This window comes from Marmota marmota, unplaced genomic scaffold (assembly GCF_001458135.2).
Source record: "Marmota marmota marmota unplaced genomic scaffold, marMar, whole genome shotgun sequence".
Taxonomy (NCBI): domain Eukaryota; kingdom Metazoa; phylum Chordata; class Mammalia; order Rodentia; family Sciuridae; genus Marmota; species Marmota marmota.
The window spans coordinates 35,641,731-35,663,141 of NW_026000026.1; the positions used below are offsets into that span (position 1 = coordinate 35,641,731).

Below are 21,411 nucleotides of genomic sequence, written 5' to 3' on the forward strand. Positions count from 1 at the left end.
ACTATTTTTTTCTTGGAAACTCTTCTTTAGTAAGTCACATGCACAAGAACTCTTGCCTCAGGCTCTGCTTCTGAAGAACCTAACTTATGACATTTGATAAAATATTACAGTAAGAGAGCTACAGAATGGAAATATTATAGAAACACAGACTCTACTTACTTTTTTAAAAATTTTGTTCTAATGTGCTATACATAATGGCAGAGTGCAATTCATTTCATATTACACATACAGAGCACAAAATTTTTCAAGACACTGATTGAACACAAAGTATTTTCACTCCATTTGTGTCTCATACATGTACTTAGGGTAATGAGTCTAACTCATTCCACCATCATTCCTACCCTCTTTCCCCTCTCTCCCCTTTGCCCTATCTAAAGTTCCTCCATTCCTCCCATGCTACCCTCCAATTGCCAATATGAGTCAGCATCCTCATATGAAAGAAAATGTTTGGCCTTTGGTTTTTGGGATTGGCTTGCTTCACTTAGCATTATATTTTCCAACTTCATCCATTTACCTGCAAATGTCATGATTTTATTCTCTTTTAATGCTGGGTAATGTTCCATTGTGTATATATATACCAAAGTTTCCCTGTCTATTCATCTACCGAAGGGCATCTAGGTTGGTTCCATAATTTAGCTATTGTGAATTGTGCTGCTATTAAACATTGATATGGCTGTGGATATGGCTGTGTCTCTGTAATATGCTGTTTTTACATCCTTTTGGTATACACTGAGGAGTGGGATAGCTAGGTCAAATGGTAAATTTAATGAAAGAGGTGAAATGAAAACTATAACACACTAAAAAAAGAAATTAAAGAAGACCTTAGAAGATGGAAAGATCTACCTTGTTCTTCCACTTACTTTTCTAATTTTGTCTCCCTATCTAAAAAAAGGTGATAATTACCACTGTATGACTTTTTTGTAACAAATACAGATTTCATTCTCTATAACTTTTGTCATTTGTACAATTATGTTAAAATGTTTTTATCAGTGTACTGTAGTTATACATAAGAGCGGAGATTCATTTATAATCATATGTGCATGGAATATAATTTGCTCCATTTCAGTCTCCAGTCCTGCCTCTTTCCTTTCTCTACTCTTTCCCCCTATTCCCCTTCCTTTTATTAATTTTTTTTAAAAAAATTGTGCTTTGTACATATACATAAAGGTGGAGTTCACTGTTATATTCATATATGCACTTAGCATAATTTGGTCATTTTCATTCAGTAATTCTTCCCTTTTTCAGTCCCTCCTCCTTCTCTCTCTAACTCCACTGAGAAACTTCCCTTTCTTTATTCTACTGATCCCCTCTATTTTCATGATATATGTCCACCTTTTGTTCTAGCTTCCATCCACATATGTCATCTCTATACATTTGCAACTGTATCCTAACAGGGCTTGAGAGAGATGGACCCTCATGGTCCAATAGGATTTTCTGTGATGCAATACTCTTCGCACTTATTCAATACAATAGCCATTAGTCACATGTAGCTATTGAGCTCTTTAAGTATAACTAGTATGAACAAGGTACTGAATGCTTAATTTTAAAAATAAATAGTTGCATGTAGCTCATGTCTATGCTATTGTACAGCATATGATAGTAAGATAATTTCCTGGTTTTCTGATAATTGTACTGTGGTTATGTAAGCCTTGGTTTTGGAAATATACACAGAAATATTCGAAAAGGGAAGTCATGTCTGCAACTTATTCTCAAATGGTTCTGAGAAGAAAGTACATAAAGCAGTTGTGGTCAAATGCTAACATTTAAAGAATTGGGGTGAAAGGTATATGTGAACTTTTTATAGAAAGCAAATAACAATCTAGATGTTAACTGTTATAAATTATTGGAGGAAAATACTTAAAATTAGACATGTACAAATATTATTTAGAAGGAAAATACTAGAAAAACAAACAAATTACTTGAAATACTGAAAATGTCCATAAATTCTTCACATCCCATTCTTCATGTTCCGTTGTAATATGTTTTGAAGGTCTACCCATCAAGAAATAGTCTATTTTCTCACTTTATACAACTGGGCTTAGGAATGTGACATGCTTTGTTTGGTAGAATAGTGATAATGTGACATAAGCAATGAATTGAAAAAATACTTGTGACTTGGTACTTGCCTGTCCTGATTTTTGGAAATGCTGCAGCTACCACCATGGGAGCAAGTCTTGGCTAGACTGCTGGAGGATGACAGACCAGGAGGAAAGAGGTCTGGCCATATCAGTCATCATGCCTCCTGTCCTGGCTAGGTCTCTGTTGTGGCTTAGATTTGAGGTATCCTCCGAAGCTCATATGTGAGATGATGCAAGAGTTTTCAGAAGTGGTAATGATGAGATTTATTTATTTATTTTTTGTACTGGGGATTGAACTCAGGGTCACTTAACCACTGAGCCACATCTCCAGCCCTTTTTTGTACTTTATGTAGAGACAGGGTCTTGCTGAGTTGCTTATGGCCTTGCTTAATTGTTGAGGCTGGCTTTGAATTTGCAACCCTCCTGCCTCAGTCTCCGGAGCCACTGGGATAACAGGTATGTGCCACTGTGCCCAGTGAAATGAATAGATTTTGAGAGGCATAACATTATTAGTGGATAAATCTAACAATATGGATTAACTGGGTAGTAACTGCAGGCAGATAGGGTATGTGGCTGAAGGAAATAGATCATTGGGGATGTGCCTTTGGGGTTTATATTTTGTCTCTGGCGAGTAGAGTGCTCTCTCTGCTTCCTGTTGCCACGTTCTGAGCTGCTTTCCTCCTTCACACCATTTGGCCATGACATTCTACCTCACTCAGGTTCAGAGCAATGAAGTAGGCCATCTGTAGCCTGAGACTCCTGAAACTGTGAGCCATAGTAAACTTTTCCTCTGACTAAAATTATCTCAGATAAGAGATATGAGGCCAGCTATCTCAAAGTTAGCTATGTTAAGACCCTGCTAGTTTCTGTAACAAATCTAAAATGCATACAGGCTCAAGATGATAGGAGTATTTTCATTTCTTGCTATATAAAGTCTAAAACAGGCTCCACCCAATCAATCAGTAGGTGGATCTGCCAAATCAGATTTGTTCTATCTAGTGGTACTGGCATTTTTGACTCGTAGCTCTATTATTATCAAATAGTGGAGAAAAGAGCGTAAAGGATCACATGTGAGAGATTTCATGGCATGTACCATAAAGTGACACTTATCACTAGCTTGCACAGTCTACTGGCCAGAACTCCATTATATAACTGCATCTAATTGCATGGGAGGATTGGAGATAGGCCTCTTTTCCCCCCAATTTTTTATTGTGGCAAAATACATAAAATTTATCAATTTAATTATTTTATCTTATAAGTGTCTAGTTCAGTGGTATTGCATGAATTCATGATGTTGTACAATCATCACCAATATGCATCTTCATAACAACTTTCATCTTGTAAAACTGAAATTCTATACTCATTGAACAATAAATAACTTCCTATTCCTTGATCTCCTAAACTCCTGGACCTACCATTGTACTTTCTATGTCAGTGATTTGACAACTCTTTCATTTACATGGAATTATAAACATGTCTTTTGGTAGCTGGTTTATGCCTCTTAGCATAATGTCCTCAATGTATCAGGAATTTCTGCCCTTTCAAGGTTGAATAATATTCTATTATGTGTTTATCCCACATTTTGCTTATCCACTTATCCATGCATCCATCAATGAATACTTTGGTTGTTGCTGTGTTTTAACTGTTGTGAATAATGATACATGAATACGAGTGTACAAACAAGGTTTATCTTATTGTGTGTTCAGGAGGAAGAGGAATTGTGTTTTTGTGAGCTGCTCTCCAGTCTCTGCCATGGCAGGTGTCAGTCTAGTTATATGACGATGAGGATTGATCGAGGGCAGTGGACATGTGGAACATTGCTTCTGTGTCTAACAAAGCAGCTATTCTTCAGCTTAAGCTGATTGGTGCCAGATAGGAATGCCAACCAGGGGCAACCAAACCTTTCATTTCTAATGAAAGTGTAGTCATCTGAATTAATGTATAAAATGTCTTGATTCAGAGATGCTGGTGAGTGTGCCAATCAGATTTTTGTCACTCTGACCAAAATACTTGACAAGAACAACTTGGAGAAAGGAAGGCTAATTCTGGCTCACTGTTTAGTCCATGGTCCACCAAGTCCATTGATAGGGGCCCAAGGGGAGGCAGAACATCTTGGTAAATGGGCATGGTGGAGGAATACTGCTCCATTCATGGCAGCCAGAAAGCAGAGAGGGAAAGGAGAAGAGGCCACAGAGCATGCCTCCAGTGACCCACCTCTTCTAGCCATGCTCCATTTCCACCTGCCTATAGTGGCCACATAGTCCCTTCAGACTAGGATAAATAATGAGGTTATAGCTCCCATCATCCAGTAATTTCATTTTCAAACATTCCTGCATTAACCCAGGAGGTTTGGGGGGACACCTCATATCCAAACCACATACCATTGGCCGAATTTATAAGTAAAATAAAATAAAGAATAATTAAAATTCATCCACAGGCCAAATATGGCCTGTGTGTTTTAGGCTGCCAATTTATAGTCTCTATGTTAGATGCATGTGTTAAATGGGAAAGACCTAGGAAAAAAATCACATCCTCTGCAGATAACAGCCAGGCCTGCTGTAGGTGGCAGGGTTATGGTTAGACAATAGCCTGTCCTCTTTGTAGGCCTTCATCCTAGGGCCCAACAGGAACCACAAGGAGGTAGGGAAAGGCCTTTTTGCTTCAAGATTCCCAGAACCCTTTCAAAGAGGAAATGGCCTTCCATTGCCATGTGGAAGCAGGTGGCAAGGCTGAGAAGGATAGGTAAGAAAGGAAAAAAAGTGAAGTGAGTATGGTAGGGGATATCTGGCCCTACCTGCCTGTATTATCTCAGGAGCCAAAAGGAAAGGGACCATGTCATAGTCTCAGTAAAGAAGTGATTTTCCTGCCAGTCATAGGTGCCAGGGGTAGTTACTGCTCTAGGATAGAGGCCTTGTAGATGTCTGTGTGGACATGCATTTATTTAATTCTGTGAGTGACTGTTAATTTTGAGGTTTATTTATTCCAGTCATACCTTAGGTTTTTTAAAAAGAGAGCAAACACTGGAAGTAAAAGCCTGCTATTTTCTTGATCAATTGGCGAGCACCTGGAAAGTAAGGCATGGAAGCATATTTACATTGCATGTTCGACATTAGAATTTGTTGAATATTATAAGTTCAACAATTTATGTCTGTCTGATGCTTTCATGGCTGATCAGCCAGGGACATACTTATGCAGCACCAGCCTGTACTAAGCACCATGAGGAATGGACATACTTATGCAGCACCATAGGTTATTGCGATTCAATTTTCCTTTGGAAAATAAAGGCATTTAAAGCAGGTATTTGGGATATTTTGTTGAATTTTGGGGCCTCTTTTGTCAGGGTAGCTTCATCTTCATGTGATGTGAAGGTCATGAGTAGGGTGTGGTCTTGAGGCTATGATGATGAGGGAACCAATGTTGCCAGCTAGAAATTTCTTTCCTCTGAAAAATTCTCCTTGAAGAATTCAGCAAATCCCCTAGGAATCTATCTATACTCAGGAGGCTTGAGTGAAAACCCTTCTAAGGTTCTGTTCATGATTTGTGTTAAAAATGAAAACTTTGATCTTTACCCATGATTAGAAGTGTTTTGACCTTTTTCATGGTTATACTTCCCAGCACTTGAGACTACATTCTCCATTTGGCATTAGGATAACTTGGGAAGGGAAATATGTGCCAACTTTGGACAACATATGATTGTGTATTTTCAGTTATGATCCAAAGTCACAATTTGGACCACGAGGCTGGTTCTCTCCCTTTGCCAAGTTGGGTAAGGAATCTTGGCTGAAAGATGCTTTTTAAAGATGTGGAGTGTTGGACTAGACGTCAGGACATTTGTATTTGGGTTTCTTTGGTGCCACTGTTTGAAAAAGCAAAGGCATCCTGGCTTTGCGATTTCTTTCCATTTTAATGTAGAATGAATGATCCCTGACTCCTCTTACAGAATGTTGTATGGCAAAATCAGACTTCATTTAGAAATATTCAGAATCCTCTCTCCGTGTTGGCATGTCTAAAATGATTATTGTTTAATAATGCTACTTCTACTATGATTATTGCTTAATAATGCTACTTCTACTATGATTATTGCTGCTGTATATTACAGTTTTGGCCATGATTATCATACCAACGTCTTTTTTTTTATTATAAAATGAGATACTCTTCTTTCTTGCTGATTGATATTCATTACAGACAGACCAAAACTGTCCCAAAGAAGTTAAATATGATAATAATCTATGTTACACTGCTGAGGAAACTAAATACACAGTGGTCAAGAAATAACTATGTCAATGCTTCTAGGAAACTATGAATTGAAAATGTTGCTTTAAGACTCACCAAGTATAGGCACTTCTTGCCTCTTGTCCACCCTAGGATTGGCTTGAGATATCAATATTCTGATTGATCTAAATCCTCTTTTGATTCATCTGAAGTTGTAAATCAGTCTTGTATATGATATTAATCCTGTGTAGACCCATCTAAAGTTATATACATAAATAAATATGATTTTGATATTCCAATTATATTTTAAAGGGTTCAAGATATTTCCTATCAAATATGAAATAATTTTAGCACCAATGTCTTGTATGTCAACTCCTTTTTAAGAAAACATTTTAACTGACAAATTGTAATTGTATACATCACGGGGTACAGGATATTTCCACACAAGTGTTGGTTGTATAACGATCAAGTCAGGATAATTAGCATATCCATTATCTCAAACATCTGATGCTATTCTAACACTTCTTTACTCTCAGGTTCTTTTGATAGAAAAACACTAAAAATTAAAAAAAATGTCTAGGATATACAAACAAACTGAGTTAGTTAAGAGAATATTAAAAAAAAAAAGATATCAGCCAAGAAGTCATGGACAGTAGATCGCAGGTGGCAAATGATTATGAAGTGCATGGTCAGAATGAGAAGCAGCTATCACCACCCTTGGCTGGGAACCGGAGAAGAGTGCAGTAATGTGATTATGGTAATGATTCAACAAGTCATCGTCTGCTGCCTTTGTTCACTGTAATTAACTTTTTGGAATTGCGCAGCCTCTGTCTTTGGGCTCATCAGCTGGCCCAGCTTTTGTGTCCCCAGTCTGTCATTTCTTAGGAGCCTCTAAGTGCATTGCTAAATGAATTCATTGCTGGAACAAAGATTTGGTGGTCGAATAGAGATGGCTATCTTTTGTTGTCAGACATTCAATCCCATATAGCAATCCAATTACTTAAGCTGTTTCTATAAGTCTTATTAGGACTGGCCATTCAGGCCAGCTAGAATGCCGATCGCTGTGTCTTGGAAGAATGTGGTGGAACAGATTAGTGCTTTAATGAGAGGCTTTCTGAAGGCCAGGTCTTTTCCATTGTATATATATCGAGATCTAGGAATCATTTTTAGGCGAGGGCCTGGAGTCGCTGTTACAAAGACTGATCAAAGGGTGACTGGAAATCTGTACAATTGCTTGAAGAAATTTTATGGGTTATAAAATATTGGCATGGGTTCTGTCTGTTATGGGCTATCTGATGAAAATCTCTGGTAGGCTGGGAAAAGGAAATTGCTTATTGGCATTTATTCTGTGGGATGGATATCTTTGGAGTTTGCATTTGAACTCTTTCTTCACTGTGCTACAGGTCAAATTCTGTACTTAGTACTAACATTCCAGGAATGCGGGCTGCACAAAATCAACATAAGCCTTGCTCCATATTCTGCTACCCGGAAAAACATATTGTGAGAGAGTGGCTCAGGCAAGGGTGAATGCAGGATTGCTGAGAAAAGATAGCAGGGGTGGAGGAAGATTGCAATGGTTAATGTGTAGAAGTTGAGACCTGAAGTTAATGTGAGTGTGGGAGGGAAGTTAGCAACCACTCGGGACGCTCTTGCTGTGACTACCAAGAAAAGAGGCTAACTGGTTTAAATGTTCAAAGAAACAATATCCAGCTTCCATATATCATGCCTATTGCTCTAGAAATGCTTCCAAATATCAGATGCACAGATTTATTTTAAAGGAAGCAAATTACTCATAATTGGAAGATTTTAAGTAAATAGAAAAACTAAAAAACAAACACCCACTTATTTTAGAATATTTTTAACAGATGCAAAAATGCCCCTCACCCATATTCAATAATTAATCATAGCTAAACTTGCAGCTATAATCCTAACTTTCCTGGACCAATCCCTGACTTTATATAACTTCATTTATTGCTATTATGACCTAAAAAAAAAGAACTCTTTAGAAAACCATAAACCTCAACAGCATTCTCATCCTTAAAAATATTAATATAATTATAATAAATATTCTTTAACATCCACCAATATTCATTTAGTGAAATCTCTCATAAGCAAAAGTTGTAAAAATATTTGCCTGATTTTTTTAAAGGTATTTTTGACATGGAATATTTTAGATAATTTTACATCATAAATGCTCTGTTGCCAAGAGGTTTTTGCTCATCTCCTGCTATACAGATTTATTTTGGATTCTCTAAGGATACTGAAAATTAGAATAAGGATATATTAAATGGGAAATATATTTTTTTAAAAGAGAGAGTGAGAGAGAGGGAGAGAGAGAGAGAATTTTTTTAATATTTATTTTTTAGTATTTGGCAGACACAACATCTTTGTTTGTATGTGGTGCTGAGGATTGAACCCCAGCCGCACGCATGCCAGGCGAGCGCGCTACCGCTTGAGCCACATCCCCAGCCCAAAGTGGGAAATATTTTAAAAATTAATCTTTAGTTTAAAAAGCCTTTCCATGGGTATAGATGCTTTAGTTTTTATGTTAGCATCTGTAAGACAGCTGGATACATTGGTGATAAAGAAACAAACATAACTGGTTCTTGAACTCAATTCCTTTGACCTTAGCAGTGTGTTCTTTCTCCTCAACCTTGATTTTCACTCTTTGTCAATATAATGATCTCTAAAAAAATTAAATTCTATTGACTTTGGAATTAGTCTGAGATTCAAATTCAGCAGGATTTGGTGATGGGTTAAAACAGTGGCTTGAAAGATAAAGGATGGATGCCTTCAATATGTGCAGACAAGGGTAACAGGTTTTCTCTCATCTGGAAGACAGAAGAAAAGGAAATAGAAAAAAGAACCCACAACAATAGGAGATCAATAAAGTAGTAGAAAGGGATTGAGAGAAAGGAAGGGAGGGAATGGGAAAGTACTGAGGAACAAAATCTACCAAATTATGCTATATTCATGTGTGAATATAAATGAGTCTCAGTCTCTATATAATTACAATGCACTAATTAAAATAATAATAACAGTGAGAGAAGGGGCTGATTATGGTGGCACATTCCTGTAATCCCAGTGATTTGGGAGGCTGAGGCAGGATGGCAAGTTTGAGGCCAGGCTCAGCAACTTAGCAAGGTCCTGTCTCAAAATGAAAGAAAAAAAAAAGGACTGGGAATGTAGCTCAGTAGTAAAGTGCCCCCGAGTTCAATCCCCAGTACTAATATTGAATTCCACTTTTATGCATAATTATAATGTACTGATTAAAAAATATATATGTGCTTCCCATTTCCTAAAAGATAGCTTGAACCTTCTCCTTGTTTTCATCCTATCTCATAATTGAAGCTAGTTTTATACCTTCTGCATCTGTGTGGAATAAATACCCAAGTAAAACCATAACTGAAATGAAACAAAAAAGACCTCATTCAAGTCATGTGTACCTTTGTGTATGTTGTGTATACATGTGTATATGTGTCTGTGTTTCATATGTGTGTGCATCTGTTTATACATATAAGTAGGTATATGTGTGTGTCTGTGTTTGCCTGTTTGCTTCTGCTTGTGTATGTTTATTTATGTGTATCTGTGGGTATATATGGGTGAATGTATGTGTCTTGAATGTATGTACAAAAAATGAAAACGAAAGTCTCTCTTGGACTGTCCTAGTACTGTGCTCATTTCTTTACAAGGTGAAACCACAAGAACTAACAAATGCAGAATTCTGGTTTTTACTGAGAAATGCAAAGCCACTGGTGCCTGCTTTCTTTTGTTAAAAAAAAAAGAGTTGGAAAGGTCATCCAAGATAGGAATAAATGGAGGCAGAGGCAAATCAATGTTTAACTTGGAAATATTTTTCAGTTAATCATCTCTGACTGCTCACACTAAGAGGGCACTCTTAGAGTGTTGGCAGACTTGAACTGGAAGCTACTAAGCTTTTATTAAAATAGCCAAGTATCAGGATTTATACAATCAGAAATCCTGATGCACTGTAGGTTTAACTTAAAATGAGTGGGAAACCTTTTGCAAATAGATATATAGGGATATTTTGACACGTAGACTTGTGTTTCCAAGTATGAGGTTTGTGATACTATAGGACTTTTCTTGTTTTAGGCTTATCATAAAACCTGGAGACCTATACCTGGTAGGAAATTTGTTGAAAATATGGGAAATAATCTTGGAATTTGTGTTATGAATTTCTTTTCCTGTTTTCATGTCTGGTGTATGCAATTATATAAAATACTGCATAACATAGTATCTTAGCTTGAGGCTCTTTGATGGCAATTTCGGTTGTTTTACTACTATGAGGATTAAATTTTTCAGGAAGTTATGGAAACCTTATGGGGCCAATATTTGCTCTAATGGGCAAATAGACTTTTTTTTTCTTTGTCTCCATTTTTGCGTGCTTGTAGATGGGCAGTGATGGGGATTCACTATGATTTTTGCCAGGCTTTGTTCTTTCTTCTATATGAGTGAAATAATTATCTGTCACACAAAAGGAGTAACTCTCTGGCCTTTGAATATAATGTGCCCATTACGTTCATGTAAAGCCAAGTTTGTAAAGAGATTCTTAGTCAGAGCGTCACCCTTGACTTACAGGCATTGTGCTGTGCCCTGTTGAACATATGGTGTGCTCGCCTGCAGCCCAGCACTCTTGAGAGTTCCCTATACCACGGGCATTGCTTTACAAGCAGAAAGTGATACAACTGGTGCCAAAGCTATGAATATTCTAGGAACCCAGAGATGTGTTTCCCTTATGAGACCTGGTCTCTCTAACAATCTGATTCTATATACACAAGTCAGCTTGTGATGATTTAGTAGTGGTAAGGTTCAGCAAAGCTGCATTTGAATTATTAGGAAAGTCTTAATTTTGGTTTTGTATTTGGGGAGCTTTAAAAGACCTGATTTTGAGTGCTTTTGAGGAATTCACATAGACCAGATGGATTTTATAGGAACTATGATAAATACCAGATTACATGGATCTCCTTTCTCATTCAAAAGACTGCATTCTCTGTCTTTTGTGTTCTTTTATGATGAACAAAAACCCTGAAGGAACAGTGGGGAAAAAAATCGTTTATTCAGTTTGGATTTGGGTCTTTAATTTTGCAATGCTTTTACATAATGTCACTTTGTATTTTTATTTACTATTACATTGTTCAGTGCTTGGTTTTACTTCTCATTTTATACTATCTCTCTGGCCATCGCCTCAGTCCACCAGTGTTGGGAGAGTTATGGGGTCATGATAAAAAATCAGTGAAACCAAAAGGTGTTTACCTGCATGGCCATGGGTTTATCTGCCAAAATATCATGGAGTTACCTTCTGTGTAAGAATCGTCTATTCAGATTCTCTCGAACAGAGGACAAGTAGTAAGGACTTTGCTTTATGTATCAGCACTGTGAAATAGCAAGCTACCCTAAATCTTGTGGCCCAATACAGGAATTTTATTTATTGCCTCTGGGTCAGATGGACAGCTCTTCTGATATTGGCCAGGCTCATGATGCATCTCTGGCTAGCTGTAGGCCAGACAGGGTGCTTATCTAGGTTGGGTTTTTTCACATGCTTGATGGTTGCTGACTGTAGGGTGGTCCACAATCATCTTGAATGGGACAGCTGGGATCTCTTCCAAGCATTTTCCCATCCTCCGGCAGGTTACTCTGGGCTATTTCAGATGGTGATGACAAAGATCTGGGTGAGAGAAGCATGCAAAACTTCTTGAGGCTCACACATGGAACTGACACACTAGTATTTCCACTGCACAGTTATAAGCAAGTCACAAGACCAGCCTGGATTCAAAAGGGAAGAAAATAAATTCTTCCTCTTGATGGCAGGACTGCAGAATCACACGGGAGAGTGTGGACACACAGAGAAAATTACTTGGCATCATCAATGCAAATAATCCATTGTATCTTAATTGGGAAATAATCTTCAATAAGGCTAGGATTTCTGCCCCAGGTCCAATTGCTGAAGCCATATTTTCCAACATGTGATCTATGGGTAACTCCTGCCTCAGATTCACCTGTAGGACTTGAAGTGTCCCAGATCTACTGAATTAGAATTTCTGGGGCTGAGTCTCAGAAATATGCATGTTAAACCTCATCCTCACCTCCCATTATAACTCTTAATATTCAGGTTTGAGAATCTCTGCTTTAGATTTTCCTGCTCAATACAACCATTGCAACAGGTAAGAAAGTATTTTTCTCATATATAAAAAACTGAAATTAATTACAAAAATATAGGTGGGCTGTTCTAGGGAATTGTCTTAAACAAATTTTCATCTTCTCCTGAGTTATAATAAATATAATATCTCAGAGCTACAACAGATTAACAATCAACTTAATCTGGTAGAGTTAGCTTGGTTAATTTCTTTTGCCCTTTTGACTTTGTACCTATAAGGGGCAACTAAAAACTGATGCCTCTCAAAGTTGAGTCACATCCTCTTCCCCAACAATAATGTCAAAGTCAACATTCCTATAGTTTCGTTGATGGTATGTGAAATCTAATCTTCAGAATTCTGTGTAACAAAGGTGAGAAATTAATAATTTTTATACTTAACAAGAAAAGAACACAGATATATGAAAGTTATAGGTTTTGTCCAGTGTTTCTCAGCAGGCAGGTATGGTGGTAAAAAAGGATGTCTTTATTATGCTAAGTGAAGCTAGCCAATCCCTAAAAAACAAATGCCAAATGTCTTCTTTGATATAAGGAGAGTAACTAAGAACAGAGTAGGGACGAAGAGCAGGAGAAGAAGATTAACATTTAACAGGGATGAGAGGTGGGAGGGAAAGGGAGAGAGAAGGGAAATTGCATGGTAATAGAAGGAGACCCTCAGGGTTACACAGTGGAGGAGGTAGAGAGAGAGGAGGGGAGGGGAGGGGAGAGGTGGGGAGGGGGGATGGTGGAGGATGGGAAAGGCAGTGGAGCACAACAGACACTAGAATGGCAATTTGTAAATCAATGGATGTGTAACTGATGTGATTCTGCAATCTGTGTATGGGGTGAAGGTGGGAGTTCATAACCCACTTGAATCAAAGTGTCGAATATGATATGTCAAGAAATTTGTAATGTTTTGAACAACCCACAATAAAAAATTAAAAAAAAAAAAAGGATGTCTTTAAACTTTTAAAATCCTAACCTTAATCATCAGCTCAAAAGCCTTAAGTAGGGGTCATCCAGATGCTCCACAGGTAGGACAGGTAGAGACAGGTGTGTGTGTGTGTGTGTGAGAGAGAGAGAGAGAGAGAGAAAGAGAGAGAGAGAGAGAGAGAGAGAGAGATGTGAGAGAGGAAGAGAGGTTCTATTTTTTCACTAGATACTTCTTTTGAGCCATTGGATAAAAGCTTTAAACACTCCAGAAGATTCTCTTGGAATCAAAAATATTTTAATGAGAACTAGAAGCAAAACGGATTTTGAAAAGGATAGCACTCAAGTAAATGAGTCTCTTTGGTGGCAGTTTTTATTGCTACCAACTTAGCTTTCACAGAAGACCAGATTGTCTTCTGAAAGTACTATTGGTTCATTCCTCCCTTGCTTGAAAACCCTTAATGGTGTCAATTGCCTCACTGGATTTGCAAGTTTCAAGTGCATCAGGGGCTAGGAAAAGCACAGTAATAGGGAGTGGTGGAGACAGTGGTAAACTGAAAAATGCATGTTCTCTTAAGAAGTTCTCAAATTCAGATTTTTAAAAGAAAAATTGCACATGGCCAATATAACCCATTTGTAGCTAGATTCTACTTTTTGACTACCTGGGGCCCTCTGGGCTGGCTCTAGTCCAAACCTATTATTCAGGCATTTAGATCTCTATGACCTAACATAGTACTGTGAATAGAATAGAATCCTCACATTGATTTTTAATGTAGCCAGTTATGGGGAAAGATCAGTAGACTTCCAAATTGTTGGGATTGAATTCTGATTTTAACACTTACTGTGATAATATTATAGCTCAGATGAGTCATTTTATGGTCTCTAAACTGTGTTTGTTTTTCTTATGTACAATGTAGGCAGTGGACCTGCCCTGCTTAGTTTTTTATTTCTTAGGAAAAAAAAAATGTCATTGAGATCTGTACCCAATACAACAGCCACTGACCCCACGGAGTGAGGGTTACTTAGGAATTATATTGTTTAATCATATATATATATGTTGTAGGTGAACACAATACCTTTATTTTATTTTTATGTGGTTCTGGGGATCAAACCCAATGCCTCACACATGCCAGGCAAGCACTCTGTCACTGAGCCACAACCCCACCCAGCCCCTGAAATCATTTTTTTAAATTAAAAAAATATTTATTTGCAGATGGACACAATATCTTTATTTTATTTATTTTTATGTGGTGCTGAGAATCAAACCCAGTGCCTCACACATGCTAGGCAAATGTTCTACCAGTGAGCTACATCTCCAGCCCCTCTTTGAAATCTTGAGAATGTTTTTGGCACGATTTTTTTTTTTTTACAAACTTTTTTTCTCTTTACACACTTTTTTTGTTGGTGCATTATAATTTGTTGATACATATTTGTATATGCACACATTATAACAATATAATTTGATCTATGTCAATCCCCAGCACTTCCCCTCCCTCCCCACCTCTCACCCCCTGCTCCCTTTCCTCTACTGATCTCCCTTTGATTTTCATGAGATTTCCTGCCCCCCATACCTTTCATTTCCTTTTTCCTCTCTAGCTTCCACATATGAGAGAAAACGTGAACTTTGACCTTCTAAGTTTGGCTTAATTTGCTTATTCCTGTGTTTAACATAGTGTTTCACTTAACATAATAGTTTCATCCATTTTCCTGCAAATGATATTTTATTTTTATTTTTGGCTGAATAAAACTCCATTGTGTGTAGATATACCACATTTTCTTTATCTATTCATCTATTGATGGATACCTAGGCTGGTTTCATACTTTGGCTATTGTGAGTTGTGCTCCAATAAACATGAGTATGCATGTATCACTATAGTATGATGACTTTAATTCTTCAGAATAAATTCTAAGGAGTGATATGGCTGGATCATATGGCGGTTCCATGCCTAGTCTTTTAAGGACCCTCTATACTAATTTCTATAGTGATTGCACTAATTTATAATCCCATCAACAGTGTAAAAGAGTTACTTTTTCTCTACATTCTTCCTAGAATTTATTATTACTTGTCTTCTTGATGACTGCCATTCTGACTGGTATGAGATGAGGTTCGATTTGTGTTTTCCTAATTGCTGATGATGTTGAACATTTATTTTCATATATTTGTTGATCATTTTTATTTCTTTTGCGAATTGTCTATTTAATTCAAGTGTGTGTTTAAACTGTTTATTAATTGGGTTATTTGATTTTTTTGGTATACTGTTTAAGTTCTTTATATATTCTAGATATTAATTCTCTGTCAGAAGAGTAGATAGCAAAGATTTTCTATCATTCTAAATGTTTTCTTCACATTCCTAATAATTTTCTTTGCTGTGCAGAAACATTTTAATTTGATGTCATCCTATTTATTAACATTTCATATTATTTCTTGAGTTTTAGGGTTCCTGTTGAGAAAGTCATTGCCTGTGCCTAAACACTAGAGTGTTGATCCTACATTTTCTTCTAGGAGTTTGCATAGTTTCTGGTCTAATACTGAGTGGATCCATTTTGAGCAGACTTTTGTTTAGGGTAAGAGATAAGGGTCTATTTTCAGTCTTCTATGTATGAATAATTTGTTTTCCCAGCACCGTTTGCTTTTTAAGCCTGTCTTTTCTCCAATGTATGTTTTTTGGCACATTTGTCAAGGATCAGATAACTGTAGATGTGTGGATTTGTCTCTGGGTCTTCTATTCTGTACCATTGGTCTATTTGTCTGTTTTATGCTAGTACCATGCAATTTTTGTTATTCTAGCTCTGTAGTATAATTTGATGTCAGGTACTGTGTTGCCTCTAGCATTGCTTTTTTGGTTTAGGATTGTGTTATGGTTTAGATGAGGATTAACTGAGTGATAACTGAAGACAGGCAGGATGTGGCTGGAGGATGTGGGCATTGGGGGGGTGTGCCTTTGGGGTATATATTTTGTAACTGGTGAGTGGAGTCTCTCTGCTTTATGATCATCATGTGAGCCATTTCCCTCTGCACACTCTTGGGCAATGTTCTGCCACACCTGGAACCCTGAAGAATGGAGCAGACTGTCTAATGTCTGTCACAGGCTGTCACAGTTTCAGACTGAGACCTCTGAAACTGTGAGCTCCCAAATAAACTTTCCCTTCTCTAAAATTGTTCTTACCAGGTCTTCGAGGCACAGAAGCAAAAAAGTTGACTAAAACAGATTGCTTTGGCTATTCTGGATATTTTATTCTTCCAAATGAATTTTAGAACTGTTTTTTCTAGTTCTGTGAAGAATGTCATTGGTATTTCAATGGGGATTACATTGAATCTCTATGTTGCTTTTGGTAGTATGGCCATTTTAACAATATTAATTCTCCTTATCAGTGAACATGGGAGATCTTTTTCAATTTTTTCTTCAGTGTTGTATAGTTTTGATTGTAGGACTCTTTTACCTCCATGGTTAGATTTATTCCTAAGAATTCTATTTATTTATTTGGTTTTTGAGGCTATGGTTAATGGATTTATTTTCATGATTTCTTTCTCCACTCATTCATTGTTAGTAGCAGGAAAGCTATTGATTTTTTTGTGTGCTGATTTTGCAACCTGATACTTTGACAAATTTTTTAAACCACAACTTTTATGAAATTGAAATACAGATTATATATTTCTGATGAGAATTTACCTTCACGATTTAGATATTTGTAAATGTAACCTATATACTGGATTTTGAAGATTTAGTATGAAAAAGAATGTAAAACATACAAATAAATTTTTATGTTGACTATGTAATTATTATTAAAGAAATTTTTTTTAGTTATAGATGGACACAATATCTTTATTTTGTTTATTTATTTTCATGTGGTGTGGAGGATCAAACCCAGTACCTCACATGTATAAGGCAAATACTTTGCCACTGACCCACAACCAAGCCCTATATAATTATTTTTCATGTTGATTACTTTGGACATATCAGGTTAAATTAAGTATAATATTAAATCAATTTTACCTGTTTCTCTTTACATTTTTAAGCAATGTATCTACTTATATGTTAAATTACATAAGTAATTCATATTTATGTTGAACACTACTGATCTACAGAAAATCTTTTAATAAACTTTGATGTTATGAATAACTAATTCTATGAGTATGTTACAATATTTGTAAGGGGAGGAATTATATCCACAGCTATCCCCCAGTATCTATTGTTGATTGGTTCTAGGACTCCCTGTCATGGGTACCAAAATATAAGAATTCTAAATCTCTTATATAAAATGGCATAATAGTTGCATATAACTATGCACATCTTCCTATATACTTTAAATCATCTCTAGATTACTTATAATACCTAATACAATGTAAATGCTATGTGTTATAGTTTAGAGATGAGGTGTCCTCCAGAAGTTCAGATACAAGAAAATTCAGAGGTGAAATGATTGAGTTATGACAACCTAAACCTAATTGGTATATTAATCTACTGAGCGGGATTAACTGGGCAGTAACTTTTTAAGCAGGTAGGGTGTGGTTGGAGGAGATAGGTCACTGGGGGCATGCCCTTGGGGTATATATTTTTTCCCTAGTGAGCAGAACTCTTTCTGCTTCCTGATTGCCAAATCCTGAGCTGCTTTCTTCCATCATACCCTTCCACCACGATGTTCTGAGGAATGGAGTTGGCTCTGTGTGGACCGAGACCTCTGAAACTGTGAGCACCAAATTAACTTTTCCTCCTCTGAAATTGTTCTTGTGAGGTCTTTTGGTCACAGCAGAAAAGACGCTATATAAATGGTTGCTTTGGGAATAATGAAAAGAAAAAAATCTGGTTCATATTCAGTACAGGTGCAATTAAAAATATATTTTTGACCTATAGTTGGTTAAATCCACAGATGCAGATCCCACGGATATTTAGAGATGATTGTACTTTATTCTCCAGCATATATCCTTGACTTAGCCCAATGTCTAGCACAAAGCAGGGGCTTGGTAAATACTCTTTAAACATTTTTTTTTGTTGTTGTTGAATGAATGTGTATTATAACTGGGTCTTTGTTGTATTGCCTATAAAGTAAAAGTTGTTGTAAAATGTTATCTAAGTTGCTTTTCCTTCTAAAATACAAGAAGACCCATCCTGACAGGACACTGTACAACTTGATATGACATTCTTTCACTTTAGTATAAATGTGTAGTCTTTTTCACTTCTGGGAACTTCTGCGGTTTAATAGAGTATCTTTATATAATACCTACTTTGGAAGCAAGACAAGCACAGCTCTTCCTTAGATGACAAACTTGAACTAATTTTCTAGACTTCTGATCAGCAATAAGAGAAGCAGGACTGGTTGTATCAGCATCTACACACTGGACCTCATCATATTGTTTTCATTATTTTTTATTTTTAATCAAACTCTGCTTTTATTAATACAATCCTCACTTCAGTAGACAGTCTTACCTTGGATCAGAGAGTTGTTTATGCATGTAGACATTCCTCACCTTAAAGCGAGAATTTGCCTCTTGGGAAGTAACTTTTTTTTCATGGGGAATGAATTGTCACCTCACATTTTCCATCTGTCCTGAAGGAAATATGTTTATTTTTAGCGAACATGATAAACCCCAGAGGGGATAAATGATAGATTCCCCTAGACAGTAGGTTCCACTTTCTTTGATTTCATGTGCAATGAGTACAGTATTCTCTTGATGATTAGCAGATCAGGTTTCTGAGATCCTTGTAGTTCCTGTAACTAGGAAAAGTTCATGTGTGTACAGATTGATATAATATATGCATATGTGTTTCTGTTTCCATGGGAAATGTTGCAGTGTGGTTTCTTTACCATCTATAAAACTTCACATTTTGAAAACATACTTTCAATCCATGGAATGAAAGGTGGGAAACCTTACCATAGAGCATAATTTCTTTTGAGATGAATGGCAGTTTTTCATTTTCCTCTGCTTCTTGCTGATGGAAATTGTAAAGATTCCAATGTTTCCCCCTGGGAGATTATCTTCTGTTGGCTGCCATCCTAAGTTTTGAGATGTTTATTCTAGAAGCAATTTAAACAAAAGGGGGGAAATGCCCTGGACTAGAGGCTGCATGTAATCATAATGAAAAATGCTTGATATTGAATCAAAGGAGTGGAAGATGGTGTCGTGATTTCAGATTTCGACTCTCACCTCTGGGGTCAGGACTTTTTTAGAAAAATGAGGATAAAAGAGAAGCATGTTGTGCCAAAGGGGGCCCAATTGTAGTGTATGCATTTTCACTTTTCCCTCTTTTCATGGTCTGCTCACTCTGTGAATGAAGAAGCCTGCTGATTGGTAAGGCAGTCTAAAGTTTTCTTCTGCCCTGTAGTGGTTGTCAGGGAGCTAAGTTTCTGCAATGCTACTTTAACAAGCAAGTACAGGACCATCAGAGAAAAAATTGATTCAGGTAAGAATCATCAATTGATACTAAGTCTAGGGGTGTGGATTCAATGAGAAATAGAAGATGTATACCATCTCAAGTTACTTCAAAACAAAGAAGGAAAAAGTTCACTATGGAGTTAAGAAATGGGAGGAGAATTTAAGTTGTAGAAATTAACATCACCAAAAAGACACAAGATGTTTCATAGGTTCTTAGGATTCTCTGGGAAGAACAGGTCATTCTGTAGTGTTCTATCCCTAAATGGGACCCAGGAACCTAATCACAAGGAAATATCAGAGAAACTCAAGTAGAGGGACATTTTACAAAATAACTGAGAGGCTGAGGGATTTCTTCAGGTTAAAGGAGACTATAGAGAGATGACAATTAATGGAATCTATAATATCTAACTGAATCCTTTACTGGAGAAATAATTGTTTTAAAGTTCATTCTTGGGGATGCATGATGACATTTTATATGGTCTTGAGATTGAAGTATTACATCAATGTTAAATTTCATAAATTTGATAACTACTGTGATTACATAAGAGACTCTCATTTTTAGAAACTATACATTGAAGTATTATAGGATAAGTGCATAATACACACAGCATATAATCACATAGTTTATAAATACTTATAAGTGAGTGCATGTATGGTTATACACATATGTATATAAATGGGGTTATTAAAGAACATGTGGCAGCATATTGAAAAATTGATGAATCTGGGCCTGGTGGTATAGCTTAGGGATCCAGCACTTGCCTAGCATATGTAAGGCCCTAGGTTCCATCCTCATCACTGAAAATAATTATTGAATCATATCTGGTTAAAGGATATTGGGATTTCTTTGTGGTATTCCTATGTGTTTTTTTGTAGATATAAAATAACTTCAAGATAAAAATTTTGAAAAATAAAGCTGACACTCCACCCTCTCACATACATATATATATTTATTAATATAAAGGTCTTATGAGGGGAGAATTTAGGATGCAAAAGTTTGAATATTGGGAGGAAATATGAGGAATTTGATCTCATAAATATTGTTGGAAGTAGTCCTTTTTATAATGACAGAGTCCAGAAATTCTGTGTCCATCAGAGTAATCCCATTAAGGAAATATCAGATGGCTGAAAAACTCTGAGAGCCCAGGGTGTAAGGTGATGAAGCCCTGGTTAGATGGTTGATTTATTGGCTGGCTTAACCTGCGTGTTACTGGGAACCTGCAGAGCAGCAGTCTGTGTCAAACCTGTGTGACCTGAGCCATCCTTCCAGAGGGAAGCAGTGATGAGATTAAGCCCGGGAAGGAGCACATTCACCATCCTTCATATGTTGCGTTCTCAGAGTTGACAGCTGGCTATACATCTTGTCTTCATAGACTAAAATATCTGCGTTGACTGAGCTCCACTCTCTTGTGAGCATGTGGAGAGAAAGTTGGTTTTTCATGCAGTTTCTCCCAACCAGATAGCATTGATGGGTGAATTGAGATTTCAAGAGCGATGCTTGATCTATCTGGAGACTCAAGGCTGAGGTGATGCATCTATAATGGCTGTACACAGAGCTCCTAGGAAGAGCAGAGCTCACTGACCAGCCCATTAGATTCAGGCAGAATAAAGCTGTTGTTTAAACAGTAGAGAGAAAAATCTCAGTGGGATCTCCTTTAACAAACACC

General features: G+C 36.9%; 1 long non-coding RNA gene across 1 annotated transcript in view; it reads right to left on the reverse strand.

The window, feature by feature from the left end:
* Window positions 1-11,387: 11,387 nt before the first annotated feature.
* The window catches only part of LOC125619052, a 50,340-nt gene continuing 40,316 nt past the window's right edge, over window positions 11,388-21,411 (reverse strand). The window contains exon 4 of the long non-coding RNA XR_007350524.1: window positions 11,388-11,976. This is a non-coding gene — a long non-coding RNA (uncharacterized LOC125619052). The remainder of the gene's footprint in view (window positions 11,977-21,411) is intronic.